This window comes from Protopterus annectens, chromosome 2.part0, assembly GCF_019279795.1.
Source record: "Protopterus annectens isolate FY-2018-M chromosome 2.part0, PAN1.0, whole genome shotgun sequence".
Lineage (NCBI taxonomy): Eukaryota > Metazoa > Chordata > Ceratodontiformes > Protopteridae > Protopterus > Protopterus annectens.
The window spans coordinates 1,824,391,412-1,824,414,202 of NC_056728.1; the positions used below are offsets into that span (position 1 = coordinate 1,824,391,412).

The following is a 22,791-nucleotide window of genomic DNA, read 5'->3' on the forward strand; positions in this document are numbered from 1 at the left end:
ACTATGATAAAAGACTGCAACAATTAAAAAAAAATCATAAAACATTCAACAATAAAACTATTTACCTAAAAGCCTGAAAGACAAGAACATTACATAAAATCATATTGTACAAACTTCAGACACAGGAACATGAAAAGAAAGAATGATGATTCTGCAATATAATATATGCAGAACAAGAACCACAGTCTCTGCCATACTAAGCAGCAAAGATCCAGCAGAAATACCAATTAAGATAGACAGCAAAACCAAAGGACAACATAGGGACTTCCTTTGATACATGTGGCCTGGCAGCTGCATTACCAGGGGACTCTATCTAACACAATTAAATAATAATAATGTTCCTGATTGTTTTTGGTTTAACTTGTGTTACTTTTGCATTAAGTGCTTTTAGAAATGATGTCCTGGGTTCTGGAATTAAGGTGTTTTAATGACAGAGAATCAGACAGGTACTTCTGTACTACATAGGTTCATAGGTTCATAGGTAGGTACTAGGCTATCGGCCCAAGGGCCTACATAAGCCTAGCCAACAAGGTTCCTTGGCTTACGCCACCCAAGAAAGTTATTTTCCTGTGCCACTGTCGAGCAGAGACACAGAAGTGATCCCCGGGGTGTATTTCCTATTTCCCATCCACTCATCAAGATTTTTCGTGAAGAGTGCTAATGAAGAACTTTGCTTGACATAAATGGGTAGCCTGTTCCAGAGTATGGGAAGTCTCTAGGACAGGAATCTATCCCTCCAGCATGTCCTGTTTATTGTGGTGACAATGTTTAGGTCCCTAGAGCATGTAGCTTGGAGGGATTGGGATTTCTTTAGGTGTAGCATGTCCAACAGCTTTGGGTTTGACATAGCTTTATATGTTAGGCAGAGATCACTTCGGAGTAGGCAATATGCTACAGAGTAAAGCTGGAGTTTTTTGAGGTGGTCAGTGTAGGGCATTTGTTTGAGGCCAGTAATCCTCTTTGTGAGGTACTTTTGCGGCCTTTCCAGCTGCTGTAGATGTCTTGTGAGGTACATTCCAAAAGGGGCGTTGTACTCTATAATGGGTCTAATGAGTGTCGAGTAGAGGGGAACAATGACCTCTTTTTCCTGGATGAGAGCCCTTTTATGATGAGGTGTGCCATGTAGAAGGACTTCCTGACTACTGTGGTGATATGATTATCAAAGGAGAGACTACTGTCCACCTGGGCCCTAAGGTCTCTTATCACACATTCTGTGGTAAGTAGATTGCTGCCTATGTGGTAGTTCATGAGTACAGAGTTTTTACCAAAGAGGATGACACTGCACTTTTTGGCATTGAGCTTGAGGCCATGGCTCTGACACCAGGCATCTGTCTCAGCGAGGCCCTTCTGTAGGATGTCCACATCATTTGGGGACTTGACTATGGCTCCTAGTTTGCAGTCATCTGTGAACTTCATTAGCCAGAGGCCTTCTGTGTTAGCCTGTACTTCAGAGAAGTAGATACCAAACAGGAGAGGTCCCAGGATGGAACCCTGTGGTACTCCACTTGTCACTGCTTTGAGGTCAGATTTGGAGTCTGCAACTTTTACAGTGTGGGTTCTGTCAGTGAGCCAGTTGGCAACCCACCTTGTGACATAGGGATTTATACCTAGTTTAGTGAGTTTAGCTATAATTCCAGAATGGGGGATAATGTCGAAAGCCTTGGCGAGGTCAAGATAGGCTGTGTGAACCACCTTACCCTCATCTATGGCTTTGGTGACTGCCTCAAAGAAGTTGATCAGGTTCAGGAGGCATGATATGCCTTTTACAAACCCAAACTGGGTGGGATCAAGAGTTTGGAGGTTACCAATGTCTTTGTTTATGAGTTACATGATAATACGTTCCATGGCCTTGCAGACCAGGCTCATCAGTCTAATACGTCGATAGTTCCTGGAATCAGTGGTGGCTCCCCCTTTGTGGAGTGAGGTAACTGTTGCTGTGCACCATTCAGTGGGCACAAAGCCTGATGTGAGGCTATTATTGAACAGGGTGCTTAAGTGGGGAGCCAGTTCGTTCTGAAGTTCGTGTAAAACGCAGCCTGGGATGTTGTCTGGTCCCATGGATGCTGTGTTTTTGGCTTTAGAGACTGCAGCTTTTACCTGCGTAGTTGTGATTACAGGGACTCTGCATTCTTCCTGTACAGATATGGGCCCTTTAGGGGGTGAGAGGGGGGTAAAGTTAGCACTGAACCTATCTGCCAGGATGTTGGCAATATCAGTTGGTTCTGTAATTTTCTTGCCTTTGTGCTGTAACTCAGAGCAGAGTTGGGTGTTGCCATCTAGATTCTTGACATAGCTATAGAATGTTTTGTGGCTGTCCTTGGAATTAGTGGTGATTTTGTTTTTGTAGCTAGCTTTGGAAGATCTTATAAGAGATCTCAGCTTCTTACTGAGGCTGACCAGGGACCCACTCATGGGATTTTACTCTCTTTTGCAACATTTTCTTCCTTCTGTTGTACAGTTTCTTTATGGCAGGGGACCACCAGATTGGCTTACTTTTTTTGGAGGATAGTGTCTTGGTTCTGTTTGGGATAGCACAATCCATGCACTCGATCATGCACATCATCCTGAGAATCAACATTCATGGCCTAAGACTACAGCTGCTGTTGAGAAGTCTTTACCCTCACATCAGCCAAGGACCATTACTTGATAGACATTCTAGGTCTGAAGTATAAAGGGACTGATGGGAATGAATGCTCCAATGTAGAGCCATCATTCCACCCACCAAAATTACATATTCCCATCTCTAGTCCAAATCTATCTTTCAACACTGCCAATCTTTTATTTCCTGTATGCTCTGAAAATTCTCTCTTTTTATCTGGCTACATATTTTTGTTGCTTATTTCAATACTAACTGAAATCTTGTAGAAAATACTGCTTTTACAATGATGGGTTTAATGTACCAAACCTGTATATGATATCTATGTATATAGCTTGTATCTTTCATCTCATGTAAATTTTGTATTTATGCATCTAAAGCTGTGCTTAGCTAATATAGTGCTGTTAAATGTAGAATTCTGCAATATCTATGTTGATTATATATTATTGTAATGTTCCTTGTGGAGCTTCTCTCCCTGGCCTTAACTGAAAATGGGTTCCAATGGGACCAGATGGATATTTCCGGTAAATAAAATGTCAAATAAATAAATAAATAATGTTCCAAAGATTTCTTAGATGGAGACTGCTGTCATGGACCTTGGTAACAGAGACCAGCAGTTGGAAATACAAAATTGGCTTTTTATTAAAGTAAAGTACTCTGTATTGAAAAATATGAAAGATGTAGAGGACCACAGCAGTTGAAATAGCATCTGTTTATATGGTGTGGCTGTAAAAAGAGAGGAGGTGATTGAATTAAATTCTTACAGGAGTTGTCTCAAGAGCAGTGTTTAAAGTTTCATACTCAGCATTTTCCTATAGAGCAGACTTGTCAGAGTCTGGGAGAAAAACTGACAGATCCAATTAAGGAAATCAAATTTAAATGCCTTTTTTTCAGGGACAAGAAAAATATCCTTAAAACACCATAATTTAGGCATTAGGTGGTTTGTATATGACTGCAAAATTACTTATTCTAATGGAAAGCTTTGTGCAACTATTGAAAGCTTGCAGGCAAATGCTACTAAGACACTCATGTTTTATTCAGTGAAGCTACAAAATTCTTTTATCATCTAAGATATGATTATTTAAGGGCTCTGAGCAGATTTTGGAGTTCTCTATGAAATCTTGAAGCCTGTCGTTAGCTGAGATAAAAGAGCCTACTAACCATAGAAAATGGACCTCTTCCAGGATTGTATGGAAAATAATTTTCCAGCAAACAAAAATGGTGAGCAGTGCAGTTTTTATTCTTAGATTTGTTTCCCGGATGTTAACTCCATGGCTATACCCACTTTGTGTTGTTTGTGGTCATCTGAGGCACTGAAAACCAAGTTCATGATATCAACTAAGCAAAAAATACAAAGGTCATCATGAGATTTGATTACTGGCCTCACTGTTTAATGAAAACATTCTGAATGCATTTTAGGGATATTACAGTGAAGAAGGCTGATGGTTTGTAAATAAAAAAAAATGATGTAGTCATACCTACAAGATGGACTGGAAAAGTATGTGTGTTATGACTGATATTTATTTCATCACATGGACATGTCTACTGCTTATGATAAGTTTGTTCATCTAATGCTGGGAGAGTTGGTGTAAATGATATTCATTTCTGTTGGCTTTCTCTCACTGATGGTGACCATGGCAGGTTTGGTGTCTTGTTCCTTACATATTACATGTTGTTATTTTGTAAGAAATCTGAGTCCTTTCTTCCAATGGGGTTGACTTTGGTTAATAAAGTTTGCTATTTTATCAGGTTACAGTATCATCCAACTGCAGTCCATAGCCCTAGGCATAACCATCCCCCTTCTACCTTCTGGTATTGGTAACCTTTTATATGGGAGGAATATGGCTTCAAGTAGTTTTAGGTTATTTCAACAGAGTTAAAGAGTATGTGGAAACTGAATTATAAGATGGTGATGGAGGAGTTGGTGGTCCTAACTCTACACTGGTCCTAAATGTCTCCTCCACTTGAGCAGAAACTTATTTGGATCAACTCAGTGGCCCTTCCTAAGTTTTGAGATCCTGTTTATATAACCTTCATCCCCATGTCAGTATTGTGTAGCTAGGATAATATTCTTAAGCTGTAGTCAGTGCTATTTTGTGCTCAGCTAGTAAGCAGAATGGAGGAATGGGTTGCGTTGTCTTCGCTTTAGAATGGACACCTTGTTCTTATTGGTTGATTGTCAATTATAGTGAAGCTTGGAAGGAGTTGTAGAAGCGAGAGATAGTTAGATGGAGTGAGAAGGAAGGCCCAGTGCCAATGGCTGAGCTGCTTCTTATGTAGGATGGAGTAACCCTTGTTTTTCAGCACTAGGAGTTGACTTCTGATTTCCTAGGGACAACAGGGGTAGTAAAGGATATATCTAAACGTTCTGCATTATTTTCCAAGCTCAAAAGAGGGTCTCGTTGTTTTACCATATTTGCCTTACAGAAGAATTTGTACCTGATAACTATAATAATGTCCTTATGCTGTTATGGAAAACATAACCAGTATAAGGGAGAATTTAATGAACAGCTCAGAAGAACCATTTCAGAAAATATACTACCTATACCATCTGTAATGATTCTTGAAATAGCAAAAAACAAAAACACTGAAAAATTCTTGTATTTGTGTGTGTGTGTGTGTGTGTGTGTGTGTGTGTGTGTGTGTGTGTGTGTGTGTGTGTGTGTGTGTGTGTGTGTTTGCACATGTTAAAAAGAAAGATACAGATACAGATACAGAGGAACATGAGCAGGTATCTGATCATAACCAGCTTATAACCAGATCATAACCATGTTCAAGACATGGATGTCAAGAAAATCAGCTCAAGAACAATGTTCAAAAGGTGAATCTTGACATCCTTGCTGACAACACATAACAAGCCAGTTTATGGCTACAGAGCCAGATCATAATTTCATGTAGTACAACAAGCTTTACTTTATCCCATTTACTACAAAAGGTAGAGAAAAAAAATGTAGGAGTATTAAGTGTTTTTCTGCTTTGAAAGTTGTAGCATGTACTCCTACTGCGCAAAGACAGGCTACCAGAAAGAGTGCCAGGAAGCATAAACTGCTTTAAAACCTGTTACGCACATCATACCACCTTTATTAAAAGACTAACAGAAGAGTTTAATAATCTCAAAGATGGCTGTTCTTCATGCTGATCTTCTGTGGTGGGCACTGACCATTGTTAGTGTTCCATGGTGAGATTAGACCCTCCCCACCTCATTCTTTCCAGCTGGTCCACTACCCCATCCATTGCCAGGTCTACCTGCTCCTCCTTCTCTACGTAACATCTTAGAGTAAACTGGGGTTGTTGTGGATTTTATGTTCATAGGTTCATAGGAGGTTACTAGACTAATGGCCCTAGCCCCTTTACAAGCCTAGCTATGTAGAAAAACCTGTGTACCCTAATTGACTTTAGTTAGATAGCCATTGTTAGCAGAGCAATTCTATAATCAGCACTGACTACCCCTGTTCATGAGGAATATAAGTGCCACCCCCGGGGTGAATTTATAGTGAATTTTTAGAGAATTTACACACCAGGATACATGTCAATCTTCACTATCCCCACCCCTAACCACCATGATGCTGCAGTTGTTGCTGCCTGAGAAGGAGCACACACACCAGGATGCATGTTAATCTTCACTTTCCCCACCCCTAACCAGCCATGGTGCTGCAGTTGCTGTTGTCTGAGAAGGAGCAAACACACCAGGATGTATGTCCAGCTTGCCCCCATCTCTGCAGCAAAGTATCACTTTGGACCATAGGCTGCTGGTACACCCTTGAAGTTATAAGGAGGTGCCAGTGCACAGGATGTACTGCCACCCTCACACCAGGATGGATGAGCTGACTAATGATTCCACCCCCCCCCCACCTGCTTTTCCAGCTTCCTGTGGCACTACTTGAGCATCGGCCATCTGGGGTGTTTTAGGGATTTATCGTTGAACACCACAGAGCCAGGCTTGGACACTAGGCATTCTTGCACATTATATATGTGTGTAAGAAATATAATGTGCCTAGAGTAACATATTTGTGAATGTCTTTAAATTACTGTGCTTTTAGCTTCATTCTTACTCTCATAAACACATCACATGCTGTTGTTTCTGGTACATTATTGCAAAGTCAGAAAGTAAATTTAATGCAGCTGACTGCACTAAGCTTTGTATATCATCTTATTATCTAGACTTTAAAATCTCAGAAGATACATCTGGTAACAGAGGATTTATGTTATTTAATTAGCAGGCAGGGGAGACCAGTTGGACCTCCTTTTCTGTCATGGCCTAATTAATAGACTTCAATAACAACAATAAATTACAAATGCAGTGCAATAATATACAGGGTGCAGCAAAAGGCAAGAAAACACAGTTGCAGACAGTGGAAATCTAATACAGCTCAATACAATACATATTCTAAGAAATTCAGTCCTCTGAGTTTAAGCACAACATTTGGAAAACTTTATAAAGCTAATGCATTTTGTTTAAACATAGCTGCTGTGGATGTCGCTTGCGTTGTTTGGGAAGGAGAAGGAGAGGAAGCTCCAAATATTACGACCTGTGTAAGAGAAGGTATTATCAGTACATACAAGTACAAAAATGAGGAATCGACAGGGTCAAAGCATTGTAGTCAGAAGATCTGAGAGAACTGGAGTCAAGTCAAAAGAAAGATGTGCATCAGTCCATGCCAGGAAACATGTACAAAAATGTAGTAACCGTTAATGTAAGTTTTTGGCTACTTAGCAACTGCCCAGCCTGTCTGATTACATGACAAAGACGAAGGGTCTTGTATTCACCAGTAATAAAGTGACAGATGCGATTTAGCAATATCTGGATTTTTAACGTTTCTGCCACAGGTAGAGCAGATGATGGGAAGGAACTATTATAGGGTGGGAAAAAAGTGAGGAAAAAATGTTGTCCTTGGCAATTGCCAAGCCTATTGCATTTGGACAGAAGGTGGCTGATGCAATTGCATTGATAAAGCATCGATTTAATTGTATTCCTCACATTATCCAGGTGAGTGGTTAAAGTAAATGAGGGTCTTAGCTAGATTCCAGGGTATTTTATTGCACTAGTTACAGATGGCAATTGTCTGAACCAGTAAGGCTTCACTTGTCTCTTTATAAGTTAAAGTAGCTGTGAGTTCCAAAACAGTTGCATTGGCTTTGTTAAGATTATAGTCGCTCACGTACATAGTATGAGCAAACTGGTTGAAAGACTGAACCCACATAGTTGAAAAGGCAAATGCTTCCTCAGAAAGGGTTGGGGTTGGTATAATGTTAAAGTGTTTATCTTACAAACACAATCTTCTCACCTTTGGAAGGGAAATTGACAAGGCTTAAAATGACCCACATAAGCAGCTAATGTAATAATTACTTATGAACTTATAAGCAAGATGTTAACAAGCCGTATACTTTTGGGTTTTGTACTAATTAAGTTTCAGATGAATGCAACTTGGGTGTTACAGCCCAATCTCCTCTTGTTACATTATCACTATATAACTAAATAACTAATCCATACAAACCAAAGTTGTACTGAAAAAGAGCACATTGTCACATTTTGTTAAAAAAACACTCTTCCTCAGCTTACACTATAGTCGTACTCCATTTTGTAGTTAGGGATCTTGGAAACCTTGGTCAACAACTCCCTCTCCTTTGATCACTATGTAGTATCAGCAGTAAGGAAATCCTTATTTTAAGCATGAATAAGCTAAAATAACTTATTATCCCTCAGTGCTCTTCTCCAATTGGACCAATTATAAAGTGAAAGGCCCACTTTGGTATGTGCTATCCAGACACATCACACACCTAGAAAGGCCCCAGCACTTCCTAATTAAAAAGATTATGAGTGTAAAGTCCCCTGATTACTGAGGCAGGCTTGAAACCCTATCTCTATGCTCAAGCTTTTATAGACTCTGACATGGAGATCTTTGTTTTTTGTTCTGTGACATTAATGATCCAACCCTTCTTGATCTCTTGCATCTCCACAAAGCAAACAGCTTCACAAACACTAATTTGAATCTCCACCAACAGATAAAACATGGTGAAAAGGCAGAGTTATTATCCAATGGGATATATTGCCCATAGGTGGTAAGCAAAATGGCACCTTCTCATCCTTAAAGACACACACTGATGATTGGATGAGGATCTGCAAATTCATCTCTGCCCTGATCCGCTTTGCCCTTCTAGAAGCAGGGGGTGCATCAGTATCTTATGAGACTGGACATCAGCAAGAAGCAAATGATCTTGTAACTCTCTGGCCTTGTAATACCTATGATCTCATGTTTACATGCTTGACATAAGAGTTGCCAGGGTAGCTTTGAGGGACTCACAGATGAGTTCAGATAAAATAACTAATTCCAAGATATATGTAGGAGGATATTACTTTACTGGAAAAACACCACTTGAAAGAGATTTATCAATGATGTGTTTTAGAGGGGAGCAATGAAAGTATTTCAGGCTTTGAAAAAAATAAGGTAAAGGCTGTCTCATTCAGCCTTTCTGTAACAGAAATTTATTTCAGACAGTTATTAAGGTTTAAAGAGGAAGTGAATTGCACTAAAAATGAGTGTAAAGACCAAACGATGACTGAGCAGAGGAGCTGTAATCATGAAGAGGAATATATGTGAGATAGGGTACTGAAGTGAGATGAACATTTTCCACAAATGATTCTGCCATCAGTTTTGTATCAGATGTCAGAAGCTCATTCCCCAGCACTGATGTAGGATGATGTGCTACTGAGTGTTTGATAGGCTAGTTTTCTTCTTCCATTTAGTTTAGATTAAGTGATATGGAGCCCTACATATATATATATATATATATATATATATATATATATATATATATATATATATGGATCTACTTTTCTTTGTCGAAATTTCATTACTTCGAAAAAGAAAAGTAGATGCCCACTTCAGCTAAAGTGCATTTCAACGAAAGTGCACTTTCGATAAAGTCTAGTCACCAGGTCGGCTGACTAAAAAAAAAACACACAAAAAAAACATGTTTTGCAGGGGGGCACACCCCCCTACTTAAATATACCAACTCCAAGATCACACTACAGCAAGGAAAAGGGAATATTCCCATTCCATGCTGTATTGTGATCTCCATACTCAGTTTTCAAAGTTTCAGTACTTCGAACAAATGGTTTCACACAAGTGGGTTTTGAAGTACTGAAACTTCGACCAACCGAATGGAACCCATATATATATATATATATATATATATATATATATATATATATGTGTGTGTGTGTGTGTGTGTGTGTGTGTATATATATACATACATATATGTATACATGCATGTGTTATTCATGTAATCATTCATTCTTTCAGTTATTAGCCAAGTGAGTAAACTGGTCAAAAGACCTTTTTCAGCCACAACTTGGTCCAAAGAAAGAAATTACAATATTATAAATAGTGAAAACAAGAACAAACATTATTGACAAAGGAAACTTAAAAAATAAAAAGAAGTAAACGTAAACATTTTCAATAAAGAGGAAGACTGGTGTGTAAGGAATTCAGAGCTGCTTGCAGTAATATTCACTTGTATACTATATGTGCAGCAATAAGTGACAAAAATCTGATAAATCATTATACTAACATTGTTTTAATCAGTAAACATCATAACTGGAAGATAGTCTGTAAGTGCCAGAACTGAATGAAGGCTGGAAACCAAAGAGATAAAAAGTAAATGAAGTATAAACCAGCTATACTGGGAGGTAGTAGTGAGTCCATTAAGTATAGCACTCCTAAAAAAAGACTACAATGATCAGAAATGTCTGGGATAGGACAATCTGAATGGCTAGAGTAATGCTGAGAAAGTTATTTTTGTTGTATTCAAAGATAAAAGTAATCTTTATAAGATCAAACAGCCTGGAAACTGGATCTCAGGGAGTAGAAAATGGAGCTGATATAGAGTTTATTAGCAAGAGCTGGGCAGAAGTTAGAGTTAATTAATTAGTCTAAGGTAGTGGTAAAGCAGAATGTTGTAGGTTGTGTTACAGGAAAAGTACTAGTGGAAACAAGTTAGCACTGTTGTGTACATTGGTCAGAAAGATTTATAACTCAAGGGAATGTGTTTGTGGTGTTGTGTAGTAAGTTAGTGTTCCTGTGTTATATATGGCATGGCCAGCTGACAGGAGGCCTCACTGTAGACTTGAGATATGTTGAAGGAGTTATATCTCTCAGTTTGCCTGGGTGTCCCACAGGATGAGCTCGAGACTGCTGCTGCTGCAGATAGGGACGTCTATCTAAACTGCCTAGCGTGCTACCACCATGACCCTCACACTAACCCATCTATAACCTAGAAATGTAGTTTAAAAATGTATTACACATGCTGAACCCCACCACAACACACACAAGATAGACAGTCAGATAGAAGAGAAATGTAAACCTTGGCTCAAGACGGTTGTCACTGTTGAAATGACAACTCGACTCCATGTGCAAAAATGGGAAAAAGGGTTTGTGGATGGATAGATGGATGGATAGACAGAAATACAGGCTGATAAAAAACAAGTAGAGATAGATCGATCAATAGACAGAGAGACAAAGGCAAGCACATGCACACAGTGATTTCATACTTGGTGTTTGTCAATGGGGAGGCATAATATTGCAGCACGGTTAGTCCTGCTGCCTTAAGCAGCTTGATATTCTTGTTCTGTTGGAGTGCCCACAATGTGCTGTTTGCACATCTTCCCTTGTATTTAGTCTTCTAGTTTTCTCCTTCATCCCAAAGATGAGCCATAGGTGAACGGATAATAATCCAACTTGTTTTTAAATTTCTATGCCATGTTTGAGTATATGCGTTTCCTGTAATGGGTTGGTTCACAATTAGTTTATCTGCCTTTGAATGCTGGTATAGGCCCTGCTCCCCCACAGCTTTGAACTGGATTAAGTGAAAAATCAAAGAATGAGTTGACGTATTCATATGGCTCATATGAATTTATGCATTCCTAATGCTGATCTAAGATTAATGTTGCGAGTTAGTGCGGCGTTTTGCTGTTATACTTGAAGGGATTCCCACTGTATTACACATTGTTTGTCAGTATTTCTGTACTGATATGTGGAGCCTGGAGAGATAAGCATTGTAAATGTGGATTGTAGGCTACTGCATTTTTCAGACGGGTACATATAGAATGTGCCCCATGCTTTTTGCAAATCCATCCACTTATAGCAATCATAAAAATGAGGCTGGGACAGGTATATTTTTTTGTCTGGCATTTTGAATTATGCGGCACTTTACATCACTTATAATGAACAATTATTTTTTTTTTTTAATAAATGGCATTTAACACTGTTTTGTAATTAGTTTCTGCTTCGTTATATCTTTCACACATTTGTTTTTTACTTGTTAGTATCACAGGACTAATGCTTGACAGGTGGCTGTGTCATTAACTGTAACTTTGTGTTTTTTTGACCAGGGCATAACTATTACTTTCTCTCTTGTCAGGCTTATGGACAATAATGTTAATAAAATAATGAAAATTATTTCAAAATAATTTGAGCTGCTTGTCACAAATGAGGACTTCTTTTAGACAAGACATGGAGCTGTTAATGTGAAGTATTGGCAGTTTTAACAAAGATAACATATTTATTGCTTTAATGTAGCATTCAAGTCAGAAGACTGAAACTGAACCTGCATTTGTTATCATTAACTGTTAGACACCATGCCATACACATCTAAAAGTGCTTTGACTGACAATTGTAGCAAACTTAAATGAAAACGTGCATTTACTGTTATTTAGCACTGAAAGTGAACTTGCATATGTTGTTTTAGCTGTTATATACTACCACATTAGTTTAATAGGTCTAAATGATGTCTGCTAAATGGCATGGAATCTTCTTAAAATACTCATGTTTAGTTTTTTCCCCCATTAGGAATGAAGACATCATTTGCTGGAGATTTTTAGAGAGTCTTGCTGAAACCCCAACTACAAGTGTTTGATATTACAGTAATAGTTGGTAAGTTATTGACTTTGATTTGACAGTGTTGAGTTTTCATAAATGGATGCTCACACTGGTAGACAATGTGGTGTTCCATAAACTCAGTCTAAAAACATATCACAAGTTACAGAATCGTAACAGGGCACATACACAGAGAGATGTGAAAACAGCAATACCAAGTAAACGAGGGCTACATTAACAACTAGAGGAAGACTGTGAGCAAAAGGAAAGCTATCAGAGAAAATGTTTTTAGTTACTAAGAACAGCAAATTATGTAAGGGACAAAATACTCAATAAAATAAATTGCTTTGTTTAATCATTCTAGATATGGGTCAGAGAAAGCAACTCTTTTATTGCATCGAACATTCTATGGCCTCTTCGCTGGTCCACTATGGCATTAGCCATTTGCATGTAATAATCTTTCTGGATGTACAGTCTTTTTATTAATTTTTATACATACATCTGTTTTTGTTTACAAAGCTAAATGTTATACACTATATGCTAAAGACTATTAGAGGCTTTAAGTGCCCATTGGAACCTTATAAGGACCCCAGCCTGTATGTGGAAGCTCTTTTAAGATTGAGGGTTTGGGGAAACTCAGCAATCAGGCAAGATAACTCTTTCCTTCCCCTGAAGATTATGCTGAGTTATACTTCTCATGATCATTTCTCTAGCTCATCAATCTTCAATAAAACTGCTTAGATTTCCTCTGAAGAGGTTGGCGAATAAATATATATATATATATATATATATATATATATATATATATATAAACACACATACACACACACACACACACACATATATATATATATATATATATATATGTATATATATATATATATATATATATATATATATATATATATAGGCCTACTTTTTTATTTTAGAGAAAACCTTTTTTATTAACAATTAACCACTCCAATTTTTTAAGGTGGTCTGTTTAATTGCTGCTGTATTCTCCACTATTATGCATAAAAGTCATGTCAGAGTCACTATGAGCTTCTGACGTACATATACATAGCATAGGGTCCAGGCAGATAATAATGCAACGAGTGATACCAGTCAGTGCCATATTTGCTGTATAGACTTTTTGGGCCTGACAATGTCATGACCAAACTGAAATAGTTTCTAAACTGCTGTCAGCAGACTCTGTAGATTGTCAATGACTAGCATTATTTTTTGCAATCAAGTGTATTTAACATTATATTTTTATTTGTAATGTTTTCATAAACTGTCACTTTTGTAGACTTTTTATGTTGTATTCTGGAGCTTTTCTCCCCAGGCAACCGCTGAAAAATGTCTCTGGCTCAGTTGAGCATTCCTAGTCAACAAATGTCAAATAAATAAAAAAGTAAATCAATAAACTAAGCTATCAGCTCTACTGCCACAGAAACCAGCCTTGGAATGAAAAGGAAGTGGTTGAAATCTGATCAGCAATCGATCATGTAGAAGATCAACTTATGTCTTACAATGCGTCCATATTTGAGAAGGCCCAGCTTCACATGAATTCATTAAAAGAATATCCAGAATTAACACTGGATGACAGCCGTGGTCCCAGAGTTAGTGTCTCTGTCCTGGCATTCCCATGCATTATTGTCTGTTTCCTGGCATCTTCCGGTGCCAGAAATAAGGAGAAAAATTTGATAGTTGCAGGGAAGGGGAACCGAAAATAATTATATACATACATACATATATATATATATATATATATATATATACATATGTATGTATAGAGTGAAAGATTTACAGAAAGTCCCATCTACCTACATGTATTTGTTTGTGTTTAGCATTCTTCTATTCCTTTCCTTCAGAGGATTAATTACCACATTCCACAATTCCACTTTCAGGATCCCAGAAATGCGGATATAAAAGCATAACAGATATATGAAGCTAATATCGTGACCCACACTTCTTTTGAAAGTGGTAAATTCATGAATAATGGCAACATGTAGGCGCTTTTCCAGTTCCTGGGTCCAGGATTCTATCACAGTCTCCAGTTTCCATCTGTATGGGTTTACTCTGTGGCTATGCTATGAAGGTCTCCCACATCACTGATTTCCTTGTCCTGGAAAGTAAGTGCAATAATCCTGAGTAGGAAAAGCATAATTTCTTTCATTTGTACATCTGATTTCATTCCTTTCATCACTACACATGGCTCATGGCCTAAGTGAGGGTGGTGTGATAAGGACTACTAAATCAAGACCTTTAATAACGATCTCAGATAAGCTCCTGATTCACCCCCTCCATACCAGTTTAACAAGACCACTTCTCACTGAATGTATGTCTAGTATGGCCTCTATTGAAATCTTAATAATTCAATATTTATCATTCTCACTACTGCAGTAGGCTATGGGTTGTAACTTGCCAAGGATCCCAAAACTCTAACCTCCTCCTGTACAGGCACACTGACTCCCTATAGGCTGATCCATTTTGGAGGGAAGTATAAAAGTAGCCAGATGGACAGAAATCTTCAGTACTTTCTTGCCATCTTGTGCAGATGCATCTCTAAGAATTCTTTGGTGGAACAGTCAGCCAAGGTTTTCTATAAGACAGTTAAGACCCCTTTTGGGGACCCCTTCCACATATATAAATTTTGAATTTTTTTTTTTTTGTTTTTACCTTTTTTTTTTTAGCAAAAAGTGGTATGTCACTTTAAGAATACCAGCTTTTAAGGCACATTGGTAGACGTTCCTCAATTACTGTTACTGTCTCTTTAGGGATTGCTTTCTACTATTGGCTGTCATTTAGTGCCCTATGGCTGTAGTTAAGCATACTTTTGTTTTCAAAATGTTTTGTACAGTCGTAAAGTATTTTTCCTAGAATCATAGCAGGATTAAATGTAAATGCTTCTGCTTACACTTGTTTTGCTAAAGTTTTATGCTATTTTACAGGGGAGCTAATTTATTTAATTTTATCTTTTGACAGGGAATTCTTGTTGGCTGCTTGTGTTATTTTGTTGTGGAGTAAATGTGATTGGACTAGAAAGACTGTGTGCTTTTTATGCTTACGAGTGAAAACTTAACTTCCTACAGACTCCTTCGGGCATACCTTACTAGCGTACAGGCTTCTTCCTCATATTCCTGTGGTGTAGCCTTGCCAGCCAATAGGGACCAGGGATCAGACATGTACTCTGCAGCTATTCCAGTACTCTGCTTGGTCATGGGAGAACCATCCAATTTGGGTAAGGGAGATTCTTTGACAGGATCTTCTTGAGGTGTCTGGGGAAAGACACTTTTTCTTTGGAAGGATATACCTCTCCTAGCTATTCACCCCTTTGAGAAGTACCTAGAAAAAGAAACAGAAAGTTAGTCATATTGACAATAAAGAAATGACTCCTGTCGGCTCACATGATGTTACTACTGTAGCAAGGCTTCATTACAATCAGTCAGCTGTGAGTGGTATGAGCCTTCTTACAGTAATGCTGCTCATCTTTCTAGAGAACTGCATGAGTTTTCTATGAACCTGATGTTAATAGAGACAGAGTTTATTCAACTCAGGTTTCTATAGCCCAAGACTCTGACTTTCTGGATATTGAGCCCAGGAGCGGCCCTAGGTCAACTGGTGCCCTAGGCAAAAGGGCTCCACGGTGCCCCCCAACTCATTACCTGGTGCCCCCATCCTGATCTACCTACACCAAATAAATACTGGAAAAGTGTCCCTGCTAGACCGGCGCCGTAGGCGGCCGCCTAGTTGGCCTATGCCTAAGGCTGGCCATGATTGAGCCCAACGTAGTACCAATGGAAACTTTCTCCTTTTTTGAAACTGTTACTATACTGAGGGAAGTATTTGCTTGGGAACAGACGGATGTTCCCTGAGAGCTGGGCAGATATCATGATTTACTTGAAAAAGAAATCCTTATTTCTGCACCCATTCCTCCAATTTTACCTGCTTTGGAGGACACATTAAATGATGCGTGTAATCTCCTATTCTCTCCCATCAGCTCCTAAAAAAACAGATACATTTTATGTAGTTTCACATGCAAATAAATTTCTATACTGTCATTGTACAGCTGATTCTGCTGAATCACTGGAATGGCTCAAGCAGCAGAAAAGCACCTTGCCTACTACAACCCAATTCCCAGGGATAAGGAAGGGAGGTGGTTGGACAGACAGGCTAAAAGACTTTTTTTTCTGCCATATTAGCCTTCAGAAGCCTAAGCCACCAGGGCTATATGTGGAAATTCATTCTGAAGTGTGGTTAAAGCTTGGAAGAATTTTCTTCTTCCCTGACCCATGAAGGTAGGACTTGTATGAATCAGATTATCTCTAAGTTGTCAAAACTTTCCAAATATGCCTTAAAGAGTGTGGATGATTGTGCTGATACTGTTTCCAGGGCTCCTGGGCTTCTGCTTCAGCTACTGTTTTGATGATATTTGTTTGAGTATGTGACCAAAACTTTTCAGATGACAAAGTAAGAAATTTTGAGTTCTCTTCTGGACTCAGAAGTTTTGTTTGAATGTGCTTCTTCTCAGGAACTCATACAATAAGATGACAGAGGTAAATGAATGTAGGATGTTTATACAAATTTTTAAGTCCCTAAATTTTTTTATTTCTACAATCTCTGCACCTTTCAAAAAACAAAATGAACAAGTGGGCACCCACAAGAAAATATCAGGAGGATAACAACTCCAAACCCCAAAAAAACAAAAGAATTCCCCAAAATGGGTCAAACAGCAACATCAGAATTACTATGCCAGAGACATGGTTACCTTTCCCCATTCTCCTACCCCTTTTATCCTTCCACTTTCAAATAGTCTGTGTCTCAGTATTCCAGGCTGATATCAGATCATTTTAGACAGATGAATTTTAAAGGTGATTCAGGAGGATTTCGTCTGAAAATGAATAGATTCTTCTCCACCTTTCAGGGGTATATTCCCCTTACCTTTCAACCCAACAGACTTGTTTCCTCGGGAGCTCCAACACATTTTAGAAGCAGGTGTCATAGAACATGTCCTTGCAGAATACTTAGCTTAGGAAGGGGCTTTTATTCCAGAATGTTTCTGATCCCAAAAAAGGAGCACTCGTGGAGATGTGTTTTGCATCTCTCCTTCCTCAATGTCTATGCGAAACTTCTAAGATTCAAGATGTTAACACTCCAGTCAGTGTTAGCACTTTTCCCACATCACTGTGTTATGGTAATCTTAGATCTCAAGGATGCCCATCACATTCCAGTTGCATACAAATCCAGGTGGTTCCTAAGATTTTGTGTATCAGGGTCACAGTATCGGTCCTTTGCATTACCCTTTGGACTATATTCTGCACCAGGAGTGTTTACAAAGTGTCCAGCTCCTGTAGTGGCTCACTGCAGGCCGCAGGGTATCCACATTGTTCCATATTTAGATGACTTGCTTATCTGTGCAAAATCTTTGTCCAGTAACCAGGAGTTCCTAACAAGGATTTCATCCTCTTAACCCTTCTGGGGTTTCAAATAAGCATACAGAAATCCTGCCTGACTCCATCACACAGGACTGTGTTTTTCAGGGTGCCTTATGCAAAAAGCATTTTTACCTTAAGGGAAAGTGGAAACTTATCAGGAAGTATTCCTGGACTTTTCTCATCTGACTCAAGCTTCAGACAGGGAATTCCTTGAATTCTAGGCCTTATGGCTTCTATTATCCCAATGATATCATTTGCCAGACTGCATATGAGAAAGATTTAGTGTTTTTTTTTTTTTTTAAATATGTGGACCCAGCATCTTCCCCCTCAGAATTTTGAAATCGCAGTGCTGGGATTTGTAAAGCTAGAACTACAGTCATGGAATGATCAGACGGCTCAGTCCAGGACTCACTTTCACTCTTTTTACCCCAGAGCAAACTGCTTTGCCATACTCCTCAGATTTGGTTGGGGTGCAGTTACTATGGGAGTAAAAGCACAAGGTATATGGGCCAATTTGAATAGACAAAAAGGCATAAATGTCAAAGAAATGCTGGCTATGATTCAAGCTGTAAAAGCCATAAATCATCTTTGGCAATGTGACACATAAGCAAACAAGGTGGTACCAAGTCATATCAGCTATGCTGCTTGACAGTGTTGGCTTGAGAGGTAGCTCTTCAACACTAGCTATTCAGTCCTCTTACATAATGTCAGAGCAAAACATAAAGGCAGACAAACTTTTAGGTCCTAGATGGATCCTTATGTTTGGAAACTCAGTCCAGAGGTTTTCCAGGAATTGATCCAGATGTGGGGAATACCTGAAGTAGATTTGTTTGCCAGCTTTCAAAACATACAACTAGACAAATCCTTTTCAGGAGTCCTTAAATGAAGCATGGAGAACAGACGCTCTCTCATTCCCCTTATTGTTGATGTTCCTAAATGCTTTCTACTCTTTCCAGTGATTTCCAAGCTACTTCTGAAGGTTCAAAAAGATTTACCATAAATCATTTGTGGTGACTCCATTTTGGTCATTAACATACCAAACTCTACCCATGGAGGCACGACTCCCATACAAGTAATTATGGAATTTCTGACAAAGATTATGGCTTCCATATTGGTTTGAGAATCTATCAAATCCTTTGATGTGGGGTCTGCCCTGGAATGTAGCCTAAATGCAAAGCTAAAGTTATATTTACAGCAGCAGGTCAATGGCACCATTATTAGACTTTTCATTACTGTACTTTCTGAACTCGTTGACAGAAATCAGACCCCATAACATGTAACAGCACAGCACCACTTTTTGAACAGTATTTATATATTAGAAAAATGTATGTGACTCCATACACTCACAAGCCACAAGATAAGTGCACAAAGCTAACAGTAGGAGCTGAATCTTGATCTGTATAGTATAACCAAAGTTAAAGTCCCCCCATACAGCTGGCACTCAGCTCTTAAGTATACAATACAGAATTCTATGCATAAAATACCCATTGCATGCCCATGACATGCTGCTCTCTGCATGGCCATTAAACACTGCTTATTGCATGGGAAAGGTCAAGGCGCAAACTGGATATCTATGACTAGTGCTGCCGCCCAGTGTCTGAAACAATAAATAAATAAATAAACCCACAAAAATTAAGTGCCAGATATGACCTTGTTTGCACCCTTCCACCATGAAAAATGCTTCAGGTGTGTTTAATAATCTTGTTATATGCTCCTATAGTTCCTAGACTAATCAGTAAGAAAGTCCAGTAAAAGTTAAAATTTTATTAAATGTTACTCAAATCTGAGGAGTTAAGTTCATATATTTATACTAAACTTATGGACAAAGAGCAATTGAGAAGGTTAGCCATCACATGCACTGCAGCAGTACAGAAAGTATTAGTTGTCCTGGTAAAAAAATTATTTCAATTCAGTCATCAAATCTGGTTTGAAATAAGAAAGGTCAATAATTTGTTTTTGAAGGAATTTATTATAAAAGTAGGGAATGAATGTCACCATGGTTTTGTTGAGCTTGTAGCAGAGGTTGGCATGAGTGCTAGACTGTCTATTATGCAAAGGTGGAGGGGGTCCAAAAAGGTATGAACTTTCACTACACAGTATGTTAAACAGAGATCATATCTTAGGATACATATGCGATAGAGTAGAGGCACTAGACTTTTACTCATTGGAGGTAGTCTAGGTTGTGTAATCAGATTTTTTGGGGGTCTTTCAAATTTGATCAAGGTACTTTAGATGGTATGGTCCAAAAAGGACAATGCACTCAATGAGTGATCTAATAACAGATGAATATAGTGGAACCAAAACTGCTTGTGAACTAGAAGGGACACCCTTACAGATCAGGTGAACAAGGTAGAAGGACTTCCTAACCACAATCAAGACATGTTGAACAAAAGAAAAAACATTAGCAAAGCATGTTCTCAGATAACTGTGACTGTCTTGAGATGAATACCAGTAATGTGGTAAGACGAGTGAGTGAAGTCTTTCCCAAAGGTCACTATACTGAACTTTTTGGTATTTAAGGTGAGCCCATGAAAGGCAAACCAACACTGGTCTGGAGGAGTCCCTGCTGGAGTATCTGAGTATCTGAGAAGGGGTTTGACAATTACACAATTTGCCAGCATCAGAAAACTTATTTAGCAACAGTACTTTGACATCTGCTTTCTCTTCTAAGAAGAAGATGCCAAAAAAAGTAGTGGGCCAAGGAAAGAGTCCTGTGAAACCCTGTTGGTGACATCCCTCTGACTACAGGAAGTGCCCCCTACACTAACAGTTAGGCTTCTGTGAGAGAGCCAATTGGCTATCCAATGGATGACATATGGTTTTATGCCAATTAGGAAGATTTCTGGATCATACCTGTATGTGGGATGATGTCAAAGGCCAAGGTAAGTAGCATGGATGCTGAGGCCCTCATCCAGAGCTTCGCTGACCCTTTCAAAGAAATCATCTGAGTTAAGTAGGCACCAATAGTCTTTTACAAATCAGAACTGGTTTAGGTCTGGGGTTTGTAAGCCACCTATGTCATTAGTTAAAAGTTTGATGATTATGTGTTCCATAAGTTTACAGGTGATATCTGTACCTGTGAAGTTTCTGGGCTTTGTTGTGGGACTGTCTTTGTGTAATAGAACCACAATTGCTGTTTTCTATGCTTCAGGGACATAGTCTGTGGAGATACATAAACTGAAGAGGTTTAAGAAGGGTTTGGATAGGTGGTGTTTGGCAGTGACTTCAAAATAAGCCATTCAACATTTGGAAGAAGTGGAGGAGAAGTGAAACAATGAGATGTGGCCATAAAGAAGTAGGTGTGGGGATGGTGGGTAAATGCATTTAAATTAGGATGTGTACCTTCTGATAACAGTGATTGTTAAACTCAGTCATAGCAGTCTACAGATACAGACAGAATACAGTAATGTGACCATATTCACTGTTCACTGATCCAACAGATTCAATGACTTAAATGAAGCTATGATCACAGCATACGTCAGAAATTAATATGTCATAGGTGCAGACATCTTCTTGACTTAAGTGACAAACTACAGGTACCACTTGTCCATAGCTAGCAACTTGTTCTAAGAACTGCAGACTGACTATACTGGATTAGCTCTTAGATGAAGCCTATCAATTAAGCTTATCAATGGGACACGTTTGGGTTATATGCATAATGACTGACTACCAATATGAACCTTCTGTGTACATTTCTTCATAGATGTTTGACTTTAGTGGACAACAGTGTACTGAACCATAAAGAAGATAGGTTGATATGCAATTAATCCATAGCAAATTTACTAGTTTGATAGTTAAATGAACATGAAAAACGTGTAAAGCTTTGGGAAATATTCTGGGTTAGTAAGTAAAAACATCTCACAGTTTTTTCAAACTGGACTTCTATTTTTCAGTCTGATTTTATTTGGCAATTTTTGTGTAAATGCTTGATTATTCTTTTTTTTTATTATGATGCTATTGTTAACCAGGCAAACTCAAAGGCACCAGGAATGACTTAGAAGCATCATCTGGTTAGACAAACTCTGCAGTGCTTTTCCAGTGTTTCAATTGCATCCAGAGCCATCCAAACGTAGATAGGAATATTTTCTTGATTAAATGCACTTGTACTTGTTTTATATAGTGACCACTATTGTTTTTAAGTATTTTTAAAGCATTTATCTAATATTGTGGAAAAAAACAGTCATTTCTCTGTTTGTTGACTTTTCTAGTCTGTGTGCCTCCAAATCCCTTTGCAGAAAGGCAAATTAGCCAGGGACTTAGTTGTTTGGTAGTTGCTTGCTGTTTAATGTGCAATTGAAAGCTGTTTTGCTGTGCTTTTACATTAAGAAATTCCAGGATCAGACATTATGTAGCAAAATGTGTTTACCTGGTCTCTCAAAGCTGGGAAACACTGCAGGAAGCTCAAATGTGGTTATGGTTAGAGAGCATAAGAGTCAGTTTTCAAGCTTTTTTCTCTGCCCAGAGCTGCCCACCAGGCAGCAGCAGTTAGCAGTGTCCTGTATAGTAGCAATAACCTAGACAGTAACATTTACCTATAAAATTAGGATTAGATCCAAAACCTGTTAAACAGTGTGGCATCGTGTGGGAAATAAGCTTAGAGCTCCTAGCTTGTGCATCAAGTAGCACTACCATAACTTAGCATTATGCAACATCTTGCCCTTAACCCCAGAAACTACTCTAGGTGACTCATTTTAAAACGCATGGTAGGAACAGACAACACAGATATGCACTTTCCAAATGTCTCTGTGGCCAACTTGGTAGATTTGTGCATCTTAAGGCGATGTAGTAATTGTCTCATGTTCATTCTCAGACAACCAGTTAATCATTACAGCAAATAAAACTGTATGAGAAAGATGTAAATCCACAACTTTCTTGGAGGCAAAAATCTTGCATGTAAATGAGG

The 22,791-nt window shown here is 38.5% G+C and overlaps 1 protein-coding gene across 1 annotated transcript in view; it reads left to right on the forward strand.

Moving 5' to 3' along the window:
* The window catches only part of PNOC (prepronociceptin), a 382,100-nt gene that overhangs the window by 108,787 nt on the left and 250,522 nt on the right, over positions 1–22,791 (forward strand). Inside the window, exon 2 of the mRNA XM_044061856.1 lies at positions 12,445–12,528. The gene's annotated coding sequence lies outside the window, so the exon portion shown is untranslated. The remainder of the gene's footprint in view (positions 1–12,444; positions 12,529–22,791) is intronic.